The sequence below is a fragment of the Erithacus rubecula genome, assembly GCF_903797595.1.
Source record: "Erithacus rubecula genome assembly, chromosome: 4".
Taxonomy (NCBI): domain Eukaryota; kingdom Metazoa; phylum Chordata; class Aves; order Passeriformes; family Muscicapidae; genus Erithacus; species Erithacus rubecula.
The window spans coordinates 24,146,599-24,172,210 of NC_136686.1; positions in this window are offsets into that span (position 1 = coordinate 24,146,599).

Below are 25,612 nucleotides of genomic sequence, written 5' to 3' on the forward strand. Positions count from 1 at the left end.
AAAAGTTTTGAGACTTAGGTGTTTAAAGCTCCTAAGGGTCTTTATGTTCTTGTGTTGAGCAAGTTCTCTCCCCTGTCCATAGAGGGGATGGGAAAACCCTCTGGAGAGGTCATCTGTGATGTTCATTATCTCTGAAATGCAACTATTTTAACTATTTTATAAATCAGGTTCAAACAATTTGGAGTACTCAAAAATATGCAAACCTCTGAGGGCAAGTATGTGGAAAGGTTCCTCCCTCTTCCTACTTCCTTCTCCCTCCCCACAAGCAAGGCTTGCAGATGTTTTCTTCTGCTCTTTATTCTTTTCTTCCTGTTTGGCTGTGACCCTTACTCCCAACTGATTCTTTTTTGTCAAACTTTGTTTTTTCCTGAGCCTTTGATCTTGTGCTTTGACTCTTGCAATAGTGCACACGACATTATTATTTTCCTGGATTCATTTTATGACTCCTTACCTCTCAGAGTCCCTGCAAACATTAACATACACTTGTCAGTGTCTCACAGCAAAAGAGAGGTGTCTTAGAAAAACTACCACCTCACCTAAGGACAGGTGAAATTTAACCTTTTATATGTGGGCTGAATATTCAAAATTATGCACTACAGCTATAAATTTGATTATCCAGCCTCTCTTTGTTTGTATATCTTCAGTTTCCCAGCTAGGGGAAGCTAGTCAAAGGTTAAAAAATGTGCTAGTAGAACCAAGTACAGAAGACACATAGCAGACAAGAGGCTAGGGTTCCAGCACTGGGTCAGGAACAATAGTTTATTGTTCTCAGAAAGAAACGTTGTCTTATGCCAAAACTGTAGATACCCTTAGGTCTTACCATGACTTTTTTCCCTGCTTTCTTTGCTCAGAAATCTCAGTTTGATGAAGAAAGGTGGGAGAAAGAGGATCTCTGTCTGTTTCAAGGAAAATAAATGTACCCACACAGTTAAAGTTCTAGTTGTAGTTGGGTACCAGTCATATAGTAGATGATATATACTGCAAGAAAATCATAAACCAGGAATCCAGATGAACAAATCTAGACATCATTACAAACTAGAAAGGTTTTCCTCCCTGAAATTGTGATTCAGATAGTTATACTGAGTAGCATGCATGTGTAACAATAATTATAGAAGGTACAGCTTAATAAAATTTGCAAGTATGTCTTTTCATACACCTCCTTTCAGCTGCTGCAGTGATTTACTGCAATCTTACCATGCCTTTGAAGTAAGGTGACTCTCTAGTCAACACAAAGCTGATCAAGGAGGCTGTCTCTCTTTTGCAACAACAGTGGAGGAAGCTATTTAAGGTTACTACTGTCAGCTCCACACAGATCTTCAGACTATTTTAATTTATGTCTTGGGCAGGCAGGCCCCAAGCTGTGCTCAGATGATCAGAAGAAACAGTAATAACTTCTAAATAACATTTTTTTCCCTGAAGTCTATGTGTTAAATACAACTTAACTGGAACAGAGAGAATCAAATGCAACTTTTCTAATTTGATTGAATGAAATCAGCAATCTATGTGAAGAGATGTAAGGGAGAGGATATAGGCTTAGACAGTAAATAATTGCCAGTACAGTAAATAAAAATAAATTTCTTTTCATACTTCTTAAAAAGGTATTTATTTAGAAGCAAAAATCTAGCTAACATGTAATAAAACCTCTAAGATAAAAGGCCAATAAAGAAAGATAAGGATAAAGGAAAAAAGGGAACAAGAGAGAAGGGAACAAGAGTCTTTTGATTCTATCCATCTTCATAAAATACCTTTTCATGAATCAACCCCCAAAACGTGAAAGCAACACTAAAAGGAAAAAGAAGTCCCATAGGATCAAGTCCATATAAAGAAACATAGCTTTGGCAGACAGTAAATCAAAATTGCCCAACCTGGTTCACTCCAAGTTGTCTCACAGTTGGCTGGAACTAAGGGAAATGCTGGAGAGATCTGTAATTTCAGAGTTCACATCGATGCATCCAGCTAAGTCTCAGACAATTCAGTTCCTGTCTTTCTGACCCATAACCATGGCAAGTGACATGCCCAGCTACCAGTGCCAGGAAAGGCATCTAGTGCTTCATTCTCAACTGATTGTGTAACTTCACACTCCTGTTTCCCAGATATAGGCAACAGAAAACACAGTAGTACTTGTTGCAGACCTGCTGCCATAAGTAATGGATTTATATGCATATACATATGCATATATATATATATGTATATACTATATTTATATATAAGAATATAAAATATCTACATTTGACAATGTAAAAAACCAAACACCCAAAAAACCCCCCAAAACCATCCACTGATAAATTGGCTGAATGCTGGCCATTCTGGGTTGGATTACAGAAAGGTTTTTGCTGGGTAACAAATTGAAGTGGCATGTATAGTGAAATCATGGTGTTAAACCATTTCCATACTATAGGACGAACACACATGCTTCTGTTAAATTTTAAATCCTAAGATAGACAAGATATGGCTATAACTCAGCATTTCTCCAAAATTTAGAAATATTCTGAAACTTTATGTAGAAAGTGACATAAAGCAATTGGAGACAAGAGCAATCAAAGCCGAATATTTGTAACTAAACTTAATCAAAACATAGGCATATTCTGGTTTGTGATTACCTTTTCTTTTAAAAAGAAATTGTCTAAGTACTAACATAATTTAGTGCCAAATATTAAATAGGTCACAGATTTATTCTATTGCAACCTAGAAACAAATTTTAAAAGTCTTAAATTCAGGAACATGGAATAGAATATCCTTGAAGTTTTCAATGCTCTTTTTATATATTTGTAAGATATATACAGAACAGACAAGATTAAATCCTGAAATCAAAGAAAAACCTCCCTTGAATCCTAATATGTTAATTAATTCTTCTTCTGTGTCATCTCTGTTATTCTATATGCTTAAATTGTTTTCCACAGGCCAAATGCAAAAGGTTTTGCAGTTCTTCTCTACTTAGAATGATTTGTTGTCAAGCCCTGAAATTAATTGTTATGTTATTACTTGCAGATTTATAGCTGAATCAGCTTTGTAGTAGCCTCTTCTTTTATGGGTGTTCTTTCTTTGAACATTATAAAATATCTGCTACCTCTTTCCCTTTTTTTTCTGTTAGGACATTTTTCAAAGCTTGTAACTTTGTGAACAAGAGAAGGTGGATTGCACTGCTTAACTTAGATGATGCAAAAACCGCTTGGCAAGATATTCTGTTGAAACAATTCTTCAAGGTATTACCACACATTTAGTGCTCAGGAATGAAACAACTATCATCATCTGCAGTGCTTTGGTTCAGAGATAACAGATGGGGAAGAGGCATGCTAGGCCTGCTTCTCAGAGCTCTCTCCTCAAGCTCTACACTTTGATTATATAATAAATCCAGCTTTCTGAGCTCTTGGATAAAAAGCACCATGGTCACACAATACAAAATATTTCTTTGATGTAAAGTCAGTTGATTACTTTAAACTTAATTGATCACTCAGAAAAAAAAAAAAAATTCCACTCTTTTTTTTTCTTTTCTTTAGAGTGCCTCTTAATGTCTGGTTCACACCAGAAGTGTAAAGCACACCAGCTTTGCTCGTATGAATGCAGGAAACACTATCCCACACTTATTCTGTGGTAAGACCACAATAAGGTAAATGACACATAACTAAGCAGCATTCTAGATTTTTTTCGAACTTATTTTAATGACTTTTTCATAAATATTGCTATTATTTCTAATTAGTCTTATCTAGATAGAAGGTTTTGTTCAGATACTTCCTGTGTGACAAGTATATTTATTAGTACCCTGGAATTACGCTGGAGCACTTAGGGTTACATTTGGAAGTCCAGACTTCTTGATCTGAGCTTCAACAGACTCAAGAGACTTCAACAGACTTGCTAGAGACCAGAAAATCTTGTAGCACTTGTTCATCTCTAATTTACATTTACTTGCTCTGAGTTCTGATTAAAAAAAATTATATTATATTCTTCTATTTAAGACTGCCATCCACGTTTTTCCTAGAGAACTTGAGGCTCAGTATGTAAGTTTAAAACATGAAGCTGCATCAACAATCTAATTTCTAAATGGAGTGCTTATGAAATTGCCACCTTTGTGAGCAGAGGTGAAAGAAAGCACATCCAGTACTGAACTAAACTTGAAATTCCACCCCTAGAAAAACAGTCTGAGGCGTCCACTTCCCTTGACTTATGTCTGGTACACCCATTAAGCTTCCCACTAGTTATTAGATGGTGACCTAACTTAAGACTGATTTTTCCTTTTTTTTTGGTCCTTTTTATTTTAAACTATGTTATCATTGCAATTATCTCAAATTATTGTTGAAAATTGTATTTTTGAATTCCATATTGTTAACTGATAGCTTAACTGATTTTTAGTTACTGTTTATTTTTGTCTTTCTCACTACTGATGTTAACCTAGGTTAGAAAGAGAGGAGGAAATACAGGTAAAATTTGCCTTTTTCTTGCCATGAAGCATGCAGGCATGAAATGTAGTGTTTATTGGGGGATGCTTTTAGGTTAATTTTAATATCCCATAGCTTCAGAATTTGTCTCCTCTTGCTGATAGTTTGAAATGTGCAGATATATGTGGTACCAAATTCATACTTCACAAAGGTGAAGGGATGCTTTCGTGAATTGCCATTTTAGATACAAACTAAAACTGTAGCTTCCAATCAGCATAAAGCAGGAGTTGATAAAATTAAACCAGTCAGAGACACCACTCTGGACACACTTGGTTGACTTGTCAAGCAGCAGATGGAAACAACTGATAACATATACTTTTTATTAAATATCTGAACCTAGGATTTAATTAGAGACATGATCTCCTATATTATAGAAAAACAGTTTATATGTTTGCAAAAGCTGTTATCTTTGGAAGAATTAGAAACAATAAGTTTGAGCAAAGAAAAATATTTTGTACCAAAGATGGCACCTGGAACAGAGCCCCTATATGACCTGTGGTGCATATGAAGCGGTGTTATTCCAGCATGAACCTCTGGTTTCACTACACCATAAGTAAACATTAGCATTTCTGATCTTTGACGTGTTCTGGAAGATGGGAGAAACCACAACATTCATCCCAGAATTCACTGTTGGTGACACACTGATGCTCCAGGTCCAGCCAAGCCACTTCATGAAAGGCAAAAGCCTGTGCCAGTCAGGCTGCATTTTGAATTCTTGCTGTATCTGAGCAGAGAGTGATGGATGAGCTGTGTCCAAGAAATGGCATAAACACCTCTTAAAAAACCGCAGCTGCACTTACATCAGTCCTAAAAGGCAAACCAAGGGGGGAGAAATCATGAAAAACTGAAGTAAAATTGATTCATTTATATTTACAGAGGAAACAATTTTCAAGCACATATAGAATGCCAAGGTAAAGCACAAAGTAGTTGGTGTCTCTCTCTTTAGTTTTCCAATATTGCTGAAGTATTTAATTGTCTCTCATTATTCCTCACTCCTGTTGTGAATGTATTTTTATTATTTATTTATCATAGAGCAGTGAAGCTGGGATTAGGGTTCTTTTCTTCTTGGTCTCATATAGAAGAGGAATGTTCTTGTTCTAAAGCTTTTGCACTCAAAGAGCTCAATCTTGCAACTGGTGATAAACAAACAAAGAGATGTAGCTGCTGAGGATAGCAATACAGTCATGTTTTTTAACTGACACCCATAACATTTCATTGCCTTGAGCATAATTGAGCAAGTTGCAGCCATCACTATTTCACACATTCTATTTCACTAGCTAGAAATAAAAATGTTTTTAACAAGACAAATAGCAACTGGAGCAATTTTCTTACAGATGTGATGGATTCTTGAATACACTCCTAAAAGCTGCTATAACTCTGGAGGTTACAAGTTTTGGACCAGTCAGTAGATGAGTTTCTATTAAGTGACTTATTGCAATCATGCTAATCAACAGAGATGATGTCTTAGTTTAAGATATACACATCTGTTTACCAAAAGAAGAAATGAAAAGGAGAAGTGGCAGAGTTTAATTCATGAATATATTTGTATGTATTTTTAAATATTTAGAAGCATCATTTTGAAAGCTATCAGGCAAAATATTTTTTTAAATATTTTAAAAATGTGTCTAATGGTTCTTGTCTTTGAGTTGGTGGCAGAGACAAAAATATATTTTTAATATACATGTGTAATTGCTCAAGATACTTGGACTATCAAACCACAAAATAATAACCTAGAAATTCCCCCACAATGTTCCTGCATTGCTAATATTTTGATCCTTGGTAGATATTGGATTGCTGTAGAAAAGCTCATGCACTTCTGCTTCAGGGTCAAAGTGGGTTTCTGGCAACATGAGTGGCTTATGCTGACTTCCTCTGGGCTGCTGTTAGCCACTTTAAACTAAAGAAATCTGAAATAATTCTGGGTTATTCATTCCATTAAGTGATCCTGCAGCTATAGTCCCTTCACACTGATTATCATCAGAATCCCATGCAAAGCTGCAGGAAACCCAAAGAGAAACATGTAATATCTCAGAGGAGAACGCTGAAGGATGGATGAAATGGCCATTTACCTTTCTTTTCAATATGTTAAAATTTATGAATTTATGATTGTTTCTTGAGCAGAGTTGGTCCATCTGTGCCTCACACACCGAGAGCACAATAAAGATAATTTGTACTTATTATCATGCTTTTCTTCTTTCTATCACTCTTTCTTGGGTTTTTTTTTTTACACACTCCAGTATTTATATAGGTGCAACTAAAGAAAAATGGGTTGCCTCAATACTCATTCAGTCAATGCTTTAAATATCCCACATTTTTGATGTTTATTTTGACTAAAAAATTTACCTGAAATTGTCTTATTTTACAGATTAAATTTAACTATTCGATGAATTTCTTCTGTGGAGTATTTTGTTTGGTCAGTTTAAATTCATTGCGCTTTAACCCACTAGTTTCTGTACCAGGAACTGAAGTACTCCCACCCACACCCAACAACACATGCACTACACAAAGACAGAGACTTTCATTTTGTGTGCAGAAAAATCCATCTCACTAGCTGTGGAAGGGAAGGGAACTCTCTCAGGAGTTCATTCCAAATGCAATGTCAAGTTTACAATAAACAGAATAATTGCACTGTTTACAGAATTTATTTTATTACTATCCTTGTGATTGCTGCAATTGTAAATAAATCTGCTCCTTGCCACAAATTTATTTTGTTTTTCAGAAAGAGGGATAGATTTGCTTCCTTTGCTTGCAATTATAATAATGAACAATATATATTTATATTTAGTTTTCTTTAGCCAATGTAAGCCAGACAGCCAGGCAGCTGTTGATCTTAAAGGATTCTCACAGAACAAGTTCACTTAGCTTTAGATAGTAATCTATCATTTGTGGCAAAATCCTGATTGTGTTTTTAAAACAGTTGATTTTTTAAAATGGCAGCTCCAAATTATATACAATATCTGAAAAATGATGTACTCTTCCATGATAAACTAATTCATGGCATTCACATCTGAACATTCAGTGAGGCTGTCAAGATAACCTCATGCTCACATCAGCCATGCAGCAATTGAACACAAAAGAACAAAATGTGTTGGCAAGAAAGCAAACTTTTGCCTGTAAATTCTGGCTACCTTGATCAGAAAGATTGGTTTTGCACCATCTCTTCCCCCAGAAACTGGAGGGAAGATTAAGGCTGTGTAGTCCCTAAAGGACCTTCCCAGGACCTTTGGTGACTTTTGGATATCAGTAATGTAATTTTATTTTGTAAAGAGTCTGATTCAAATTTGAGTTAACCTATATGTAAATGGACCATTAAGGTAAGTAGACATACAATCTACCAAATTAACTATATTCATTTTGTGGTAAGTTCTTTAGGTAGTAGTTGCTCAGGCAGGATTTATTGCTTTGTCCTTTAGCATGAAAAACTGTCCCAGTGCAGGAGAGCCTGTCAGAGAAGAAAGTCATCTGCAGCCTGCTCACCTCCATGTTGGAACAGAGGGACAACAAAGAAATGTTTCTGTCTTGTGTGGCTACACTTTAGACTTCCTAATACCTTTAGCAATTAATGTATTCTGAAGCAGTGTGAGAATTTCCAAGTACAGAACAGGAGCAAAAGCCTCAGATTAGTTCACTGGAAACAAATAAAATGTCACGCCATGGCATTGATGTCCAAACTGAAAAATGAAAAAAAAAAAAAAAAAAAAGATATGAAAGATTGTATTAGTTTCAAGATGCAGACAGAGGCATCTTATTTCAACTTGTGTAAGGACTAGAGATCTTAAGAGTTTCTTTCCCCAGAGGAAATTTTTTTTTCTTGAAAATTTAATAGAAATCACATGCTTATTCTAATCAAACTCTTGAGAAATTTAAAACTCTTCAAAGATTTTTTGTCATTAATATCTTTTAATTTGGCCCAAAAATATGTTAATTTGATGTTTTTACTTTATCAGTCCATAAGAAACTAGAATCTTGCTGGAATCTAGTCAGACATTATATTAAATGTTTTTAAATGGTATATTTCTAGTCATAAAACAGGAATTAGTGTAAAAAGACAGAAAAAAACCTCCAAAAAAGGTAGCTAGATTTTATTGATTTTTTAAATTGAAATTATGAAATATACAAAATACCAGCACTTTTTAGAAATAATTTATCTCTCATGCACAGAAAATTTAAGCCATGTTCTTATTCTGCCACATATCCGTCAATCTGTGTGTCTCAAGGAGTTATAAGCATTTGCCACCACTTTCTTCTGAAAAACCTTTACAAATAAACCATTGGGTTTTCCCCTATCAGATAATGGGTAAATCCTGTGACATTTTACTAGTATGCAACACAGGACATCATTAGCAGAGGAAAAGAGTCAGCAATAAAATCAACTGGACGTTAAGCTCATTCACAAAAACTTAAGTCCCTGTTGAGTGTAGTGTTAAACATGCTTGATTGTTTCATTCACTGGGACAGCTATTGATGGGGTCCCAGAACCCTAGTTAAGTTTTTATAAGGCTTTTCACTAGAGAACTTCACTAGAGAACATAATTGTTATTTCCACATACCTACATTCAATTTTCAGGGATTACTTTTAAGTGTGAATTCTTAGGTATTTCTTCCAGCTGCCTCCTGTCAACCCATAATCCCATATACTGAGCTCAGTCCCTGCAGGGTAAGCACTTGATCCTAGGGTCAAAGGTCCTTTAGCTCTTGACTAATGCACCTCATTAGAAGAGGAAAGCAGAATGTCTCCAGTAATTCAAATGTCATGAGAAGTAACAGAACTATATATTTTTAATTGTGTTAAACAGGATTGTTTTATTTTAGTCACAATAAAAAAAAAAAATGCTGAAGGTTTCCCATTTATAACCACTGGAAACATTGTCTAATTTGTTGTGCATCCATGTGTGGTGTGGGAGTGTGCAACTAAACTGGAAGGAAATTAATTACTGGTTTAATCATGTGCAGTAACATTTTGTTGTGGTAGGAGACTTATAAATTCATAATTATTCATTACTCAAGTATTTGGACTAAAATGAACATATCAGTTAAATGAAATGCTGTTATTCTTAGTGCTTGATGTATGGTAGATATGTTAGGTAATGGTTTTATCCTGTGCTGAAAAAATAATCACCTCATAAAAAGCAGGTTTTGATTAAGCAATGAAACTGGAACTTAAGTTCACCTGAATCCCTAAGTAAACGTAAGCTACTGCATTTTCTACATGAGCTTTTCTATGGGATCACTGTAGTTACAAAAAAATTTCCCTTTGCTTTAGAAGTTGAACACACTTATTTGCATTTTAATGTTTGTCATGCTTTTCTACTTTAAGTTGACATCAGGAATACTTGCTGTTTTTCACCTTGCATTCTGAAGGAGCTTTGCAAGGTAATTATGTAAACTAACTTGTTTGTAAAATTTGAACTGCAATTATTCAATTAAAGAGCTTCATTCATTGCAGTAAAACAACTTACACCTTGGCACCCAAACAAGTTAAAAGAAAGAAACGACAGTTATAGTTTTATACCAACTACTTTTTTAAAATAAGCCAAACATTTTGTATATTAATTGAGTGGAGATACAGAACATGAAATGTCACCAGAGCCAAAACCACTTTTATGCTGATTTCAAAATTTGAATTGTCCCTAAAGTTTGTTTCATCAGACTTCTGCCTGACAAGCATTTTTAGGACTATATTAGGATTTTCTGACAGTTCCTGTTTCCAACAGATGTGATGATATGATCTCTGGTTTTATATCATGATTAAAAGAGGATTTCTCAAGTATTTTGATATCAGAAAAATTCTGATACATGAGTAGTTACTTCAATGTAATGATGAAACAAAAATGTGAGAAAGGGAATTTTATTTGATTAACTGATAATTTTTGGAAAAGTTGAGGTTCACAATTCTTTCTTTTTTTGGGATTGTCACAGTTATAACAACTGTATTTCTATGTCTTTTTAAATGTCTCCCATTCTGAATAAAATGGGATTTTACACTGTTTTAGAGGTGTGTTAATAAGTATTTTAATTATCACTTAATTGAAGGTCTTGAAGATTTTTTTTGCAATATGTTAGTTTGGTTACCATTATGAATAACACATGTATTCTTTTATCTTCTCTTAAGATTACAAGACTGCACAAATAGATTTTTTTTTATTCCATCTGGAGAAAGAGAAATTATAGAGTGAATTATCTTTGATTGTTTTTTCTGTTTGAGAACAAAAACCCATCAAACAGGTCCCATCTCCTCAAAAAAATCTCTTTCCTAAACAGAATAGGTGCTGTCTAATCAGGTATTTTCCCTACTTATATCTCTTTGACCTAGCACCCTGTTGAAAAATGTTTACTGTTATAGCCCAATTTCAAGCCAAAATCCAGGTGTTTAAGCTATGCAACATTATGCATCAGTCTTTATTTCAGAGTATATAGCTATGATTTTCGATCCAAGTTCTAACCCCAGCTCATAAAATGCGTGTACACTGCTAAAAAACACTTGGCTCACACCATTCACTTCTCTCAAGCAATCTTCCACTTGTGTCTTTCTCCTAGCAACTTCTTTAAATGAAAACCAGTAACAGCTCTCCAGATCAGGAAGGCTAAATCATCCTGTAACAATAACATGGTTTAATTTAGGCTGTAGCAGTGAGAGCAGAGTTACTGGACAAACTCATGTTTGTCTCACCAGTGCATATTATTTCAAAGTGTCATTTACTACAGCTGTAAACTCTAGCCTTCTGGTTTGTAAAAGTTGTATTAAACTCATCCTGCTCATTGAAGAAAAACAGCTACATCTGAGGTAGCTTTCACTACTGAATTGCTGTGTGCATCTATTTTCCTGCTGGCTGTTGTTAGCTGCTATGATTCCCTCGATAAATCAGCAAAACAACCTTGTTGGCTCTTGGCCTTCTCTTAACTCTCTTACCTATCCTAGCCTTGCATTTAATTGCACATACTAGTCTACACATAAAAAAATCCCAAAGCTGCTAGAAGAGGAAATTTTCTCAAAGAGTTTTATTGGTGGTTACTCATTACAGTTAAAGATGCATTTTTGGAGAGATTTACCTCTGTGTATTTATTAGGTCCACTTGTAAATGGTGGAATCATAGAAAGGTTTGGTTTGGAAGGGACCTTAGAGATCACCCAGTTCCAACCCCCCTGACACATGGACAGGGACACATTGCACTACATCAGTTTGGTCAAATATTCCAAACAACTACCAGCTTCCTCAGGATTTAGTAATGTTGCATCTCTAAATAAAGATAATACACATTTCACAGGACTTGCCATCAAATTCAGGCTGCTGCTGGTCCTGCTTTTTAACTCTAGCACTGTTGAGAAGCTGACAGATGACCACATACAGCAAAAAGCTGAAGGGCCACTTGAGGGCTGACAGTGCTTTTCTGTGTCTCCCATGGTGCTGGAATGGGCTTATGCATTTATAAACCACGGCTGCTTTATGATGAGTAAGTGTTTCTTTTGTCTGTTCCTCAAGAAGCACCAAAGATTTCCATAAGGATGATATTCTGTTCTGTTCAGGTTGCTCACACAGGAAAAAGAAGGTATCTTTCTATGGAGGCTACAGATGCAAAAGCAGAGGACAATTTACCAGAAAAATAGATTGGAAACATACTCAGGTTAACAGAACACTTTCCTTCCCTCAAAGATGTTGAAAAGCACACTTTTCTACCTCATTTTCATTATTATATTGATAATGGGTTTATAGAAAGAATGGTTAAGAAGTTAAAATCTCAATATTAATGCAAAAGCTATATATTTCATATTGCTACTGTTCTGCATCTGCAGGCTTCCTCTTATGTGTCCTATCTTATGAACAATATGTATGTTTTTGATTTAGGAACCAATAACATTTTAAACTCTGACACTAAAGGAGACAGAAAAAATGGAAAAAAGGGAAAAGAAAGAAGTGGAGAAATGATTGAATTACATAGAACGTATTTGTCTTTTAAAATGCAGTAAAAGATTCAATGGTTCAAATTGCTCAGGGGTGATCACATTTCTTTCAGAAGGTGCTCTGTACTGGGGCCAGTGTATCAAATACTGCTGATAATTCAGCAGATTTTTTTTATTTTATTGAAAGTCACAGCAAGGAGTTGCAATAAAACCTGCATTAACAGCCAGAGCTGAAACCAAGGCTGCCTATTGATTTATGCACTTTCCTTTGGTTTTGATCTTCTAAAGAACTTGACTTGCCACATTATGTACTCTTCTGGGATTTTCTCCCTCACCACTCATTATTATACTCTCACTGTCAATCTGATCATGCAGTTTCATATGATTCAGTTAAAAAGAAAATAATCTACTAGCAGTTAGCTCTGCATGATTTTGCACTTTTTTGGCTAGGGCTCTGATTCAAAATGCAATCAGATGAGTGAGAGGATGCTGGTTGTTTTTAATGGGCATTGGATTGAGCTATGAATGCCTTTTTAGGGTACAGCATTTTAGGTTATTGTTCTATTTAAATGCTGTTCATCTCTAGATACTGCTAATTTCAGCAAAGAAAATAAAATAAATGTGCAATTAATCTATTGTTTAGAATGGACAAGAGGATTTCTTTCTTAATTTTAAGAAATATTATTTCTTAGGAGCTGCCTTATTCCAGAGAATGCAACATATGGAGGGTTCTTCAAGTACAATCCAAAGCTCCTATTTGCATTTGAGACTCTGTGCAAGTTTTTACATTTTCACATTTGCCTTATGAAAATAACTTAGGATAAGAATAATTTTTCAAATGTTATTAATAGATAAAAAAGTAATCCAAGGATAAATACTTCCAGACTGCAGCTACTGTGTGTATCTAGGCTAGACATACATATCTCAATGTTTTGTTTTTTCAGTCTGACTAATTGTCTTTGTCTTTAATGACTCCTTCAAATGTCTGCTTTCTGTTTCACAAATACTTAATCATTGCTTTTCTTCATCTGTTTATTGATAGAGTTTGAATGTGCACACATGAACCAAAATGACATTAACTGAGGAAAAGCTGGGTAGAAATATTTTTCTTTTCCCATCATCTGAATGAAATCTTTTCTCCTACCTGGAGCAAACAAAATCAACCACATCTTCACTCCTTTGCTATAAATACATGAAGAAAATGGTGTGGAGATGGGAATTGTTGCAGCATGCATAAAATATATTCAAAAAGTACCCGCAGGAGAAAACATCCCTGCTCAGGACCCCATCCTGGCCAGTATGAATTGTACCAAGAAGACCAGTAAGCCTACGCCTGCATGCAAACCTTGCACACGTGTTTAAAGCTAGGAAAATAGTGTCTCATAGATGGAAGCTCTTATACTCTAATGAAACACCTTTGAGTATGATATAATGTCAATGGAACAGCATGTGGCTTTGGTACATATAAAAGCAATTATGGAAGTAATATTACAGGCTGACTTGCCTTTTTCCTTTGGTTTCAGGGCTTCAGACTCCCTATGAGCTGAGCCAGAATGATAGCACTTCCCTTCTTGTCATTGTCTCACAATAAAACTTTCCATTATTTTAATTGCTCAGAAGCCCTTCAGATATGCCATTTGCATTTATATTACAAACATATACATTAGCTAATATTTTACAGTTTACTCTGGGTTGTTTTGTTTTGTATTTTAGAAATTTTAGATAGTCTGAGATAGTTTAAATAATAATGATTTGTTCTCTAGTTATTTATTGACTTTTCTCATATGATGTGTCTTGAAACTATGGTATAGCACATTCCCAGATTTCAGAGAAATGCAAAATATAGTGTCAGATGATATATACAAAGAGTATGCTATGTTGACCGTATAGGCCACAGATAACCTGCTCCATCAGTCTTGCTGCTGACATGTTAGCTGGACAGGGTAGAGATGAGGCAGCCTCTAAAAACAGAAGTCATTATGAAAAGAAACAGCAGCCCAGGAGCAATCAGGTATTTTGCTGAAAAGTTCAAAAGATCATATTTGTTTTTTCGTCTTTTACCTGCTTTAATGTTCATTATCAAACATGGTATTTCCTTAGTGAGTTGTAGAGGATGACTCAATCTTTCTAAGCTTCAGCAGTGCAGTGTTGTTGGTTAAGAATCTTGAAGCCCAGTTGGGCTTGTCTCTTCTTTCTGTTTTTGTCAGTCAGGACTTGAACCCTGATAAACTCTGGCAGAATTGTACTTCAACACTTCATACCTATCCTCCTCATATATCTTTAGGGTGAGCTCTGCAACTAATGAAAGTTTTTTTCTGTTCCTTTTCCTTTTAGACAACTTTGAATATGTCAAGCCTATTAATATAAAAATATAAAAATGATTTGTATGCTATACATTATGTCATTTGTTATATTATGCTGTATGTTGGCTACATGCTCACATATTATGTATGGATATTGTCAGTTAAGGATTAATTTCATTTGTGCATTCATACACAGGAAGTATTATTTTTTTTATGTTTTGTGAAGTAGATGGTATATACATCTTTGCACATCGCATACTATACCGCCTATGAAAACACAAGTTTTTATTTTTTGTAACAAAAATCTGTCACAAGTACAAAAATGCATTTTACCCCTAGTGCTTTAACAGAGATGGAAACACAGTTCAAACCCATTGTTTCATTTGAAATTTTCATATTGGTAGTTCACATCAGGCTTCTTGGCTACTGACTAGATGAAGTGAGAATTTGAAACAGCAGAGTAAGTGTTTGAGTATTTCAGAACCTAGCATAAAAACCCAGGGTGCGGGAAAGGGGGAATGTTGAAAGAAAAATTAAATATGTTATACATGCCAACTGTTGACCACTTATTCATATCATGCTGGGGTTTTAAGTGGTTCTCTTTTCTGGATACAAAATAAACCCACTCCATGTGCAAAAAGAGGATTACCTTCCACTTCATGGAGAGAAGTCCCATGTGAATAGTGAATTTTACCTCTTCTCAGACCTAATTTAACATTTTTACTTCCTTCTTCAAATGATATTGAATTTTAATACAATAATTGGTGGCCTGTGAGACTTTTACTGAGCTGAATACGATTCCAGCTCTGCTATTGTACTTTTGAAGCTTTTCTAGAGCATTTGTGAAAAGAGCAGGAAGATTTCTTCTAGTAGCTTCTATTTATTCAGATGTACTTGGTCTAGCTCCCCATCCTACTGGTTTGAGAGCTAGCACTAGTACAGTAGATGGAAGCTTTCTGGAAAATTATTGTAAGCTCCTGAAAGCCATAATTACAATAATTAAGCCTAATTGCTTAATTACAATACAATATCCCTATCTGTGGGAAATACCCAGCAGACCTACTGTAAAGTAGTCATTATGATAACACTTTTTTATCAGAAACATGACAACTCATTTGCTAAAATGTAGTTCTGTTCACAGCCAAGCTCCCTAGTGCAGCCCCTCTGAAAGGTCTGGGGATGCCCAGGGAGCCTCCAAAAGCTAAATGTAAGAGGTTCAAGAGCACAGACCAAACAGTATTTCTTATACCCAAAGAGAAAATGTTGTAATTTCCCAGCCTTAGCCAGTCATCTTTGCCACTTTTACCTGTGGTCTCACAAGGACCACAATAAGGTCTTAATATTGGTGCAAGTATTATATAACAGCTTTCACTGGCCCCCTGTGTTATATTTCTTTCTTAGAAGGAGCCCTGTTTGCTTAAGGAGTGCCTACCCATGAATGTTAATCATTTGTGATCACATAACACCATCCCCCAAAATATGTGACTAAAATTAAACTACAGATGGTGCTCACAAAGGTTAACCTTAGCCTGGGGTGCCAAATCCCCTCAGAATCCCTCCCCAGTCAATGGGAAAAGGAAATGTCTCCTTTAACACAGTATTCTTCAATCTGTGCTCTGGGAACCAGTAGTGATCTGGAAGACATCTGATGGTAGTTCATGAAAATGTTGGAAACGTTTAACCTTCCCCTGCAGAAAACACCTCCAAACGATATACAGAAATTCCTACGTATGCACACAAGCAAACAATCAATTTGGGAGATTTTAAAAGTAATAAACAAAGCTTGAAAGGGCATTTGGCTGTAAATGAAAACCATTATGACAACACTTCATAACAGTACTTTGATTTTTTTTTTTTAAGTTTGGATAGATTTTAAATTTCAAAAATAAAAAAACCCTGAAGCTAATTTTTGAGTTTCTCTCCCAGGCAATTACACAAAATTATTAAGGAAACATACTTGACTTGAGAAATACTTTTTTTTTTCTAAAAGCCCTTACATTTTGAAATATAAAACCATGAAAAGTGATGTCCATGGGGTAGTACATCCATCATGGTACATTGAATCATCATTTCTTGAAGGTCCATCCATTGGATGTTAGCATTACATGATATCTTTCCGAAATATGGCTGAGGAAGGTATTAAATCCCAAAAGAATTCAACAAATTAACTTTCAACTAGGTGATATGAGTCTTTATTTTTTTTTAATAAACTTAGTGAGGTGAGATTTCAATGAAAAGAATCAAAAGCATTGTTGAAATCAAAGTCTTATGCTATGTTATATGAAGTTATTCTAAATTGCATCTTGTAAAAACATAATCTAGCAAGTGAATATTTTCACTTTTTATTTTGACTAAAGATTTTGTTAATTACAACAGCTTTATGGTTATTTGTATCAAGTGTAATTCATTCCCATGTGGATGGCACCATAAGGATTTCTGTCTAACAGATGGGCTTCTCATGCTTTTAATTCCTTTGAGAAATCTTAACTTTTTTATACATGAAACAAAGAAGAAACCATTGTGAAGGTCTTTCCTTTGTGCAATCCTTTTCCATGGTGACCTGCACAAGGGAACAAGTCTGATGCTGTGTGCAATGAAGAGACTAGGTTAAAAAACCCAAACCCTTTTATTCCATCCTTTTGGAGATTCATAATATTTTTTAAATTTTGTAATTACGTAAATGTATTAGTTTTTTCTCAGGTTTGTACTCTGACAGTAAATTATAGTAATTAATACCATGATAAATTATAAAGCCCATCATAATTAGGAGTTTGTTCCAAACAACCTGTGGTTGGATTCTGATCCTATTCCAAAAGTTTCTCCTCGGGACATTTGTTTCTCTTCATTTGAACTATGCCAATTCATCTCATGAAGTGTATTTCTTACATGTCTCAAGAGATCTCTCACTATAAACTTACTAAATATATATAGTTATAGAAAAAAAATAGTAGAAAGAAAATCTATGTTTGAAAAAATTTAATATCTAAGAGAGTGGCATCTCCAAATGCCTAGATTTTCTCAAAGATGTGCAAAGTTCTTAAATAATAGACTAAACATTCTATGAAATAGAAAATTAGTGGCATAAGAAACTGATAAAATTTTTGCGCGCTAATTTTAAGGAACTGTCTGACCAGATCTTTAGCCTAGAAATAAATTAACAATTGTAGCATCATAATAATTTACTCAAATGATGCATAGAATGAAATTATACAAATCACATCCCAGGATGCCTGATTTTCCAGATCACTTGCAGTTTTGGAGTACTCTGTGGCTGTTTGCTAGAGAGTGAGTTCAGAAAGGGCATTTCAGGGGAATTCTAGGATGCAAGTGAGGGCAAGGACTTCACAACTGAATTTGTCCCAGCATGGAGAGCTGCTGTTAGCTGAGGACTGCACAGAACCAGGAGTTGTGAGCACATGTTCACTGCCTGTGCGTAACTGCAGAAAACAAGGTACAAAGTGCAGATCTGTGAAGCCCCATCTCAAAAATTATATATAGTCTACAAATGAAATGGCTAGGATCGGGTAAGTTTTGTTTTTGTTCAGTGAAAACATTTTACTTGAATTTGTCTAGAATGTTCCATCCCAACAAAGAACATAGAGATCACTCAAAGAGGAAAAAAATGGTCCTGAAAACAGGGACCATATTTTGACAGAACTATTTTTATATTTTGCATGATTTTGATATTTAATTTTACAAAATCAACAATTCTGTGGAGCATTTTCATTCAAAAGATGCATTTTTCAAATGTGAAAAAATCTAATAAATTCTTAACTTATAGCTTTTCAGATAGAATTATTACTTTCCTCAAAGATTTTGCATTTAATAATTGCAGAGTAATAGTTATCCTGAGAAAGAAATTATCTCCTAAATAAGAATTTGCTTCCAAACACACTGACCATGACTGTTGGGCAAGTGAGCCACTATGGAATAAAAGGGTTTACCAGAGAAACAAGATGAAGATAAATATCTTTACAGATATTTATTTAGAATCTTTACAGATTCACCTGCATGACAGAGTGAATCACTGTGTAGAATTATGTGATTTAGCTCTCAATGAGAAGCATGGATATGGAAAAAAAAAAAAAGTTTCTTTGAAAAATTCCCAACTGGTTCTACAATGAATTAAAGCAGTTCACTTATCATAATGCTATTATAGTACCCCCTTTTAAAATAAAGATTAATAGCAACATGTTGCATTTTTTTCTTAAAGATAAAGATTTCCATTTAATAAGCTTACTGTGAATTATATTCTCAATGCAACCATTTTCTTCATCTCTTATAAAAATATCCATCTTTACTGGCTTTTTTTTGTAATCCAGGGCAATGTCTCTCCTGCATACTGCGTGCATTTTTCACAAACATGTCAACATAACACTCCTCGAGAAGGACATTGTTTACTTTGGATAAACCTGCCTTATGGAGGCTAAAACCATTCTTTGTGAACACTTATGAAGGACAAGAGTGTGTATGCTATTTATGAAATGTTTCATTATGCAGTATGTGGTTTCTATTATATAAATAATTCTTTCCCCCTCCTCTACATCTCTGTGGGAATATTGAATAAATAATTAGAGGGAAAAAAAAAGAGTAGGAAGAAATAAGTATAAACAACTTGAAAGATGATTCATAAGTTGAGTTATGTTAATTGTATTTCCTATTGAGACATCAAAGTAAATTTGGTAACATGAAATATATGTACCTTTCCAAGATTTTATATTTTGGCTCTCTTAAGGGTGCTGATAATTATCCACAAAAACTTCATGGGAAATATCTCCAAAAGCTTTGTTTAGTGTTTATTTTCCTAGAGCAAGACATCACTTATAATCTCATTTTTTAAAGGGTTAGTTCTTCACATTTTGTTATAGTGAGACACACTGCATAGTCCACAGTCAGAGTATAGAAGTGCTTATCACAGTCACATAACTTTTCTTCTTATTTCATTTGAGAAACTCAGCAGAAAAGAGAGAGAAAACCACCCTAAACCACAAAAAAACCCCCCACAGTACTGGCAGAGCACTAAAAAAAATGACTGCTTTTTGGCTACCCTCTCTGAGAATTAATACACACCAAAATAATTTGGGTTCATTTATATTCCAGTAATATCTGGAGACCCTGATTAAAGATTCAGGGTAATATTTTATAAAGTGAGTAAGTAATGCAGCAGCTACAGCCATAAAATAGCAAAGGCAACAATTTCACTGTTTAGTTCCCTAAGCCCAAATTTCAGGTACTTGAAGTTCACCTCAGTTTTGTTGCCCTGGCTGACTTTGGTTGTCTGTGTTTCTGCTGCTGGCTGTTTGCAGAGCTTAAACAGCATTTCCGACACAGAGGTGATCATGCTCACAGATGTACACCAGGAGTCATGATACAGAATTTCTGTCACCTATACATCCTGGTAGGCCTGCCTAGAGGACAGCTCTTATGAAATAAGAGCACTCCTATCAAATCTGGATACACTAGAACCAATACTCAGAAAGAAATATCTTCCTGCAGCTTCACAGTAATGAAAACATGGAAAACTCAGGAAATTGACTATTATGCATAAACCAGTCATTAGCTTATTGTCTTTGTCTGAAAATAATTTGAATGTCAGAAGCTGCTGAGAAATCATCAAAAGGATGGAATAATACACTTTCTAATTTTTTGCCATTCTTCCCTAGAATAGGGAATGAACTTGGATGGCATTTGCTGCAGCTCAATGGAAAAGAATGAAAAATGACACAAATACTCCAAGGTTTTAATCATAGGTATTTTGTTGTTGGTTAGTTGTTTTTTGGGTTTTTTTTTTTTGTTTTTGTTTTTTTTTTTTTTGTTTTTTTTTCTCTTGTTCCACCTGAAGAGATGTCAAAAAAGAGAAGTTCCAAAGTAAAGAAGGGGAGAGAAAGCCAGTAAACACCCACCTGAGTTGTAGCACATTCATTAATGTCCATGGTCTAACATTATGTGGTTCAGAGCAATGAATATGTCTGCTGTATGGCATGGAGTTCTCCAAAAACCAGTTAATGAATATTTAATGAGGGCGAAATAGTTTCAATGGGAGTACTTTAAAGACCGAGCAACTCACTAAGCCAGGGTGAAGTAATATGCTGGGCAAGAGGGAAAGGCTTCACATCAAAGTCATCACTCAGTCTGTGTTTTTCTCTAGAATATTAAGTTTCAAAAAATGCATAAACCTGGCTCTTCAGGAAAATTTCTCTAACCTTGAGGGCTACTGGCTATTCTGAGATCTCATTCATACTTTCTGGCTTCCATCTAAATTTACAAGTGACATTGCTGAGAAATGCATTATAAGCAGTGGTTTCTCTAAGAAAAGCTCTTAGTTGGCTAAACTGTGGAATTTCTACTTAGAACTTCTGTTGGCAAGAGAATTGCTTCAAAGATGGAGGAATTGGTTTTAACAGAATTTGGCCAAAGTAGTTATTTTCTCAGTGAATAACATAAAACTGGTATTAACACCAATTTTAGAAACACACATAAACAATACTCTGTCTTCTACTGGCTGAAAATGATGGGTGTTGAAGTAATTTGACATGCTGTAATGTGTTTTATTTTTATCATGTTTCAGGATATATTTGATTGTTTCCTCCACTGATGGTGTTTAAACAGCAATTTCTTTATTTGAATAAGGCAGTTTGAAGTCAGGCCACAAGCAAAAGATTGCTTTGTTTAAACTGCTTTTACTTGCTTGGTCTTATCTTGTTTTATGTGTTTCATGTGCATCAGCAGGATGCACAAGAGGTGCCTTATACTACATGGATTCAGAATGGCTGCTGTGGAGGGATTACCAGCCCAGCTCTGGCATAAAGCCTCCTTTAGAATTTGTTGACTAAAGCACTGTATCCCAAACCCACTGGCAATGACTAAGAAACACAAAATTGTTAAATCTTGCTATAGGGCAAGTTAGTTAGTTCAGTGGAAATTTCAGATAGTTTTCACCAAATTTGCTCTTTTCTTCCCCATTCCTCTCACCCCAGATTTTCACCTAATTATTATTTACTTCTTTTGCATGGCATTCTATTGTTAAAACAAGAGATATTATAAAAATACTGTGAAATTTTTTTAACATTTTTCCCTACTTGGGCCTTATTTCCTTTTGTACTTGGCTTGACTAAAATCCACTTTTTCTAGTTGCAAGATTCTTGCAGGATGGTGGTTCATGTGCCTGCCACGAGAGGTCTCTTCCTGTGAGACAAACCTGAAAATTAAGAGCCAAACAGACTTGTCCTGAGGTCTCTTTCAGGCTCAAGTTCTCCTTTCAATGCCGGGGAAACTTTATTAATTTTGTGTAGACTATTAGTGATGTGAATACTAGAGCTTGGAACAACTACTCTTAGCATCTAACAGCAAGTAGATGGTAAGATTTTACTAAAAATAATCTCTTTTTCATAATTTTTCTTACACATGTTTTGTTGTAAATGAAGTGGAACCTACTATCACTAATACAAAAGTAATGGAACAAATTATCCCATGTCAAGCATATTCATGTTTTCTTTCTTTGTTTTTTCCCTATGGTATGTTTAGGCAAAGTCTAATGGCTGCCAAAATAATCAGAAAAAATTAATGTGCCAAGTACAGTGGATCAGTAAAAGTTTTAGATGGAGAGAAGCCAAAATATTTTTCAAGGAAAATACTGGGGTTGAAGGTTTGGGGTGAGCTTATAAAGAACCATCCTCTGGCAGGCTAGGAGACAATCTTATTTAAATTCCTCCTTCTTTTCATGTCAATACTTGGCAAAATTCCATTAGTCAGATAAAGGTACCACAATTTCAAAACACTGTAAACTATATATGTTACCTGATAGCATGCCTCATTTGACTCCCTTTTCCACACCCACTCCAAAAAGAGTCACACAGAACTTTACAGAGAGAAGTTGGACTATTTTGGCAGTCCTTCAAAACATGAATTAGGTTCGAACAAAAATACATGTAAGGAAATGATTTGGTTATGCATTCTTATTCCAGAATTACTGTATTTTTTTCTATATTGTTTAGCTTCTCTTGCCCCTGGGGAACTATTTTCCATCCATGAAAAACTAATTTCTGGTGTTGCTCATGCACATAATCCTGTTGTTTTCCCATAACATTTAATGGATGCTGGTCACTTTACAGCTTATTGTACATTTTACCTTGAATTCTGCAGGCCCTCAAAGAACCAATATAGAACTTCTGTAGCCAGTTGCATTCCTGACAGTAAAGGCACCCTGCATAAAGGGCAGGCTATGCAGTTATGCATCTTAAATAAGGAATGAGAATGGCTTGAAAGAGAGGGTCCAGAGTTAATGATGCACTTTCTTTTCCTGGTTTTTGATCAAGACAATCTCATCAGTTCTTTCTACCCAAAAGCAGAACATACTTGAGTTTTCCTTTGTTTTGAAACAACTGATATTGTTCACCAAGTTAAAAACATTACTTGAGTGAATATTTATATGAATTCTGCAAAAGTTTTAATTGTCATAGCACAATTGCTAAATTATATAGAAGCCCGGAAGCCCGGAATACTACCTACAGATTTGACTAGTCTCTAATTTTACTAACAGGAGAATGAAAACAAAACTACAGTCATCTGATAGAGCAAACTGATGAATAGTAAATACCTAGGGCACTGCCAGACTGATCCCAAAGAAGTATGTACCACATATGTGGTCAGGAAATAAATTGCATTTATCATCCACCTTTGCTTTCCTCATTCATCCATCTCTGCCTAGACTACCTTAAGCATTCCAAACACTGAGTTACATCAAAGTCTCTGTCCAAATCAAAAAGAGGGAGTAGTAAGAAAACAATTAATTTTCTCCTTCTCCTTGGCTGGTACAACATTGATCTTTCCCTACAAACTATTGACAATTGCTGCTGGTCAGTTTTGAAAGGTTCAGCAGCAAATAATTTTCTTAGTGTCTAGATTGACAACTCATAGAGCATTTGACTTCAAAAGATATTGACCACTTCCTTGAATTTTTGCTTTTAAATTATTTTTTCTGTTTACTATTTTACAGAATAAACTAGATCTGGCAGGGGCTTGATAGGTTATCTAGTTCATTGCTCTTTGTAGTTTTCTAGAACTTTTCCCTTTTATAATTTTGCATTATTATTATTATTATTAATTATTATTTTTATAGTACTGTCAGTCTTCATGGACTAAATATTTCTAAAAATGTTACATGGACTAGGATAAAAAGCTAGAGACCAACGCTGGTTCTGGAAAACCACAGATCATTGATTCATAACTTTCTCTCTCTATTTGCTCTTTAACACTAAGTTCAGTTTGTTATCAGGTATTTATTATGTTGGAAAAAAAGCTCCCATCCTTTGTTTTGCCTTACCTCTGAGGTCCCATATTAAAAGCAAAAGATCTTGATCATTATGTGGGTGATTGGCCTAGGTTAAGAGATGTATTGAATTAATAGAATCCAAGTTTTGAGGAGAGCCAAAACAAAGAAAATAACTGGAGTGGGAGGAATGTGGAAATACAGCAGGTGATTTTGCCATCACATGTCTGTGAAACTAGGAGGAACACATAAAACAGCAGTTATGGAAGAAATTGAGAGACAGAAATAGTTTAATAGGATAGCTAAGAAGACTAGATGGAGATTTAAATTATTTGCTAAACTTGCAACAACTGACATTTAAGAAGAGAGTGAAGAATTTGCGTAAAACTTCTTTTGAAGATGACAGAACAAATACCAAGCAGTCATAGCACAAAGTGCAATCTTTAAGCCAATTCACTGCCCTTCCCATCTCCTTCACTCTTTAGCTTGCTTCCAGTATTCTCCTCTCCTTTTTTTACATACTTTCTTCTTGTCCTTCCAAGGCAGAAGTGACTTGGGATGGGGAATGCAAGTGCCTGATGTCCTCTCTGTGGTCCCAAGAATTTAAATACATGGACCTCACCATGGACCCCCCCTGCACTCAGATCTCTTCTCTGATACTTCCAAATTAAAAATTAAGAGAAGAGTTCTGGACTTCCCCAAAAAAGGAAAACAGTTTAATTCCAAAACTAGGATAAAATACTACATCAGCTGAATAATTGAATTCAGAGAACCATTAAATCACTAAAAATCCCAGGCAATGACAGACTTCAGCATTCTTTGGTAAAACACACCTAGACTCAAACTCAGAATTTTTTGTTAAGGCATTTTTCACAGGAAAGCAGGGTAGGGACTCAAAAATGAACAGAGATGCTGTTATCAAATTAGCATGACAATCACATCACAAAACCTCGAGTAGTGCTTTTGTGCAGTTCAGACCAAGAAATAAACTGTGAACATCTTAAGAATAAAAACCCATCGGTTGTTCATAACCACCCCTCAAAATAGTTTAGAATAATGCAGTGAGAATGTTTTTATGGATAATCTGAAAATTTAAATTAGTCATTTGAGTAACTAATTTGCCCAGTTTTCAAAGGCAAATCACCTACCCAAGACCATGGGAATTTTGCCATGTAAGGCATCAGTAAATCTTGAGAAGACAGGCTCCATAATGTTGCTATTAACATAAAATATCCTTTGGATTTTTTACAAGCCAAACCCAGAATTTATAAAAAAATGCACTCCATGTGCTGTTATTTGTGGTGCTGAAGACACAGCAGTGGGTTAAAGGAGATGTTTCTAATAAAGCTCTGTCTCCACCCTGCTATAAGGCTTCAACATCTCCTGCTACGAGGCTGGAGGATGTTCAGGCTGTATCCCACTGGGAACTTCCACGTGGACCTAGAATCCCTCTGGGGAGACTTCTAATTTTGGCTGAAGCTAATTAGAATTCATGTTTTCTTAGCGAATTAAGGACAGTGATAGCTACTCACACTCTAATTGCAGCTAAGCCTAATGGACAGGCCAGGATAGGTAGATACCCAAAGTATCTACCCAGCAAATATTTTGAGGTTTTTCTCCATTTCACGTTTACCACTGAGCACTCAGCAGGTGCTCCCACTTTGGAAAGGAAGTGTTAATGCCTTAAATCGCCCTCTTATTCTGACTAG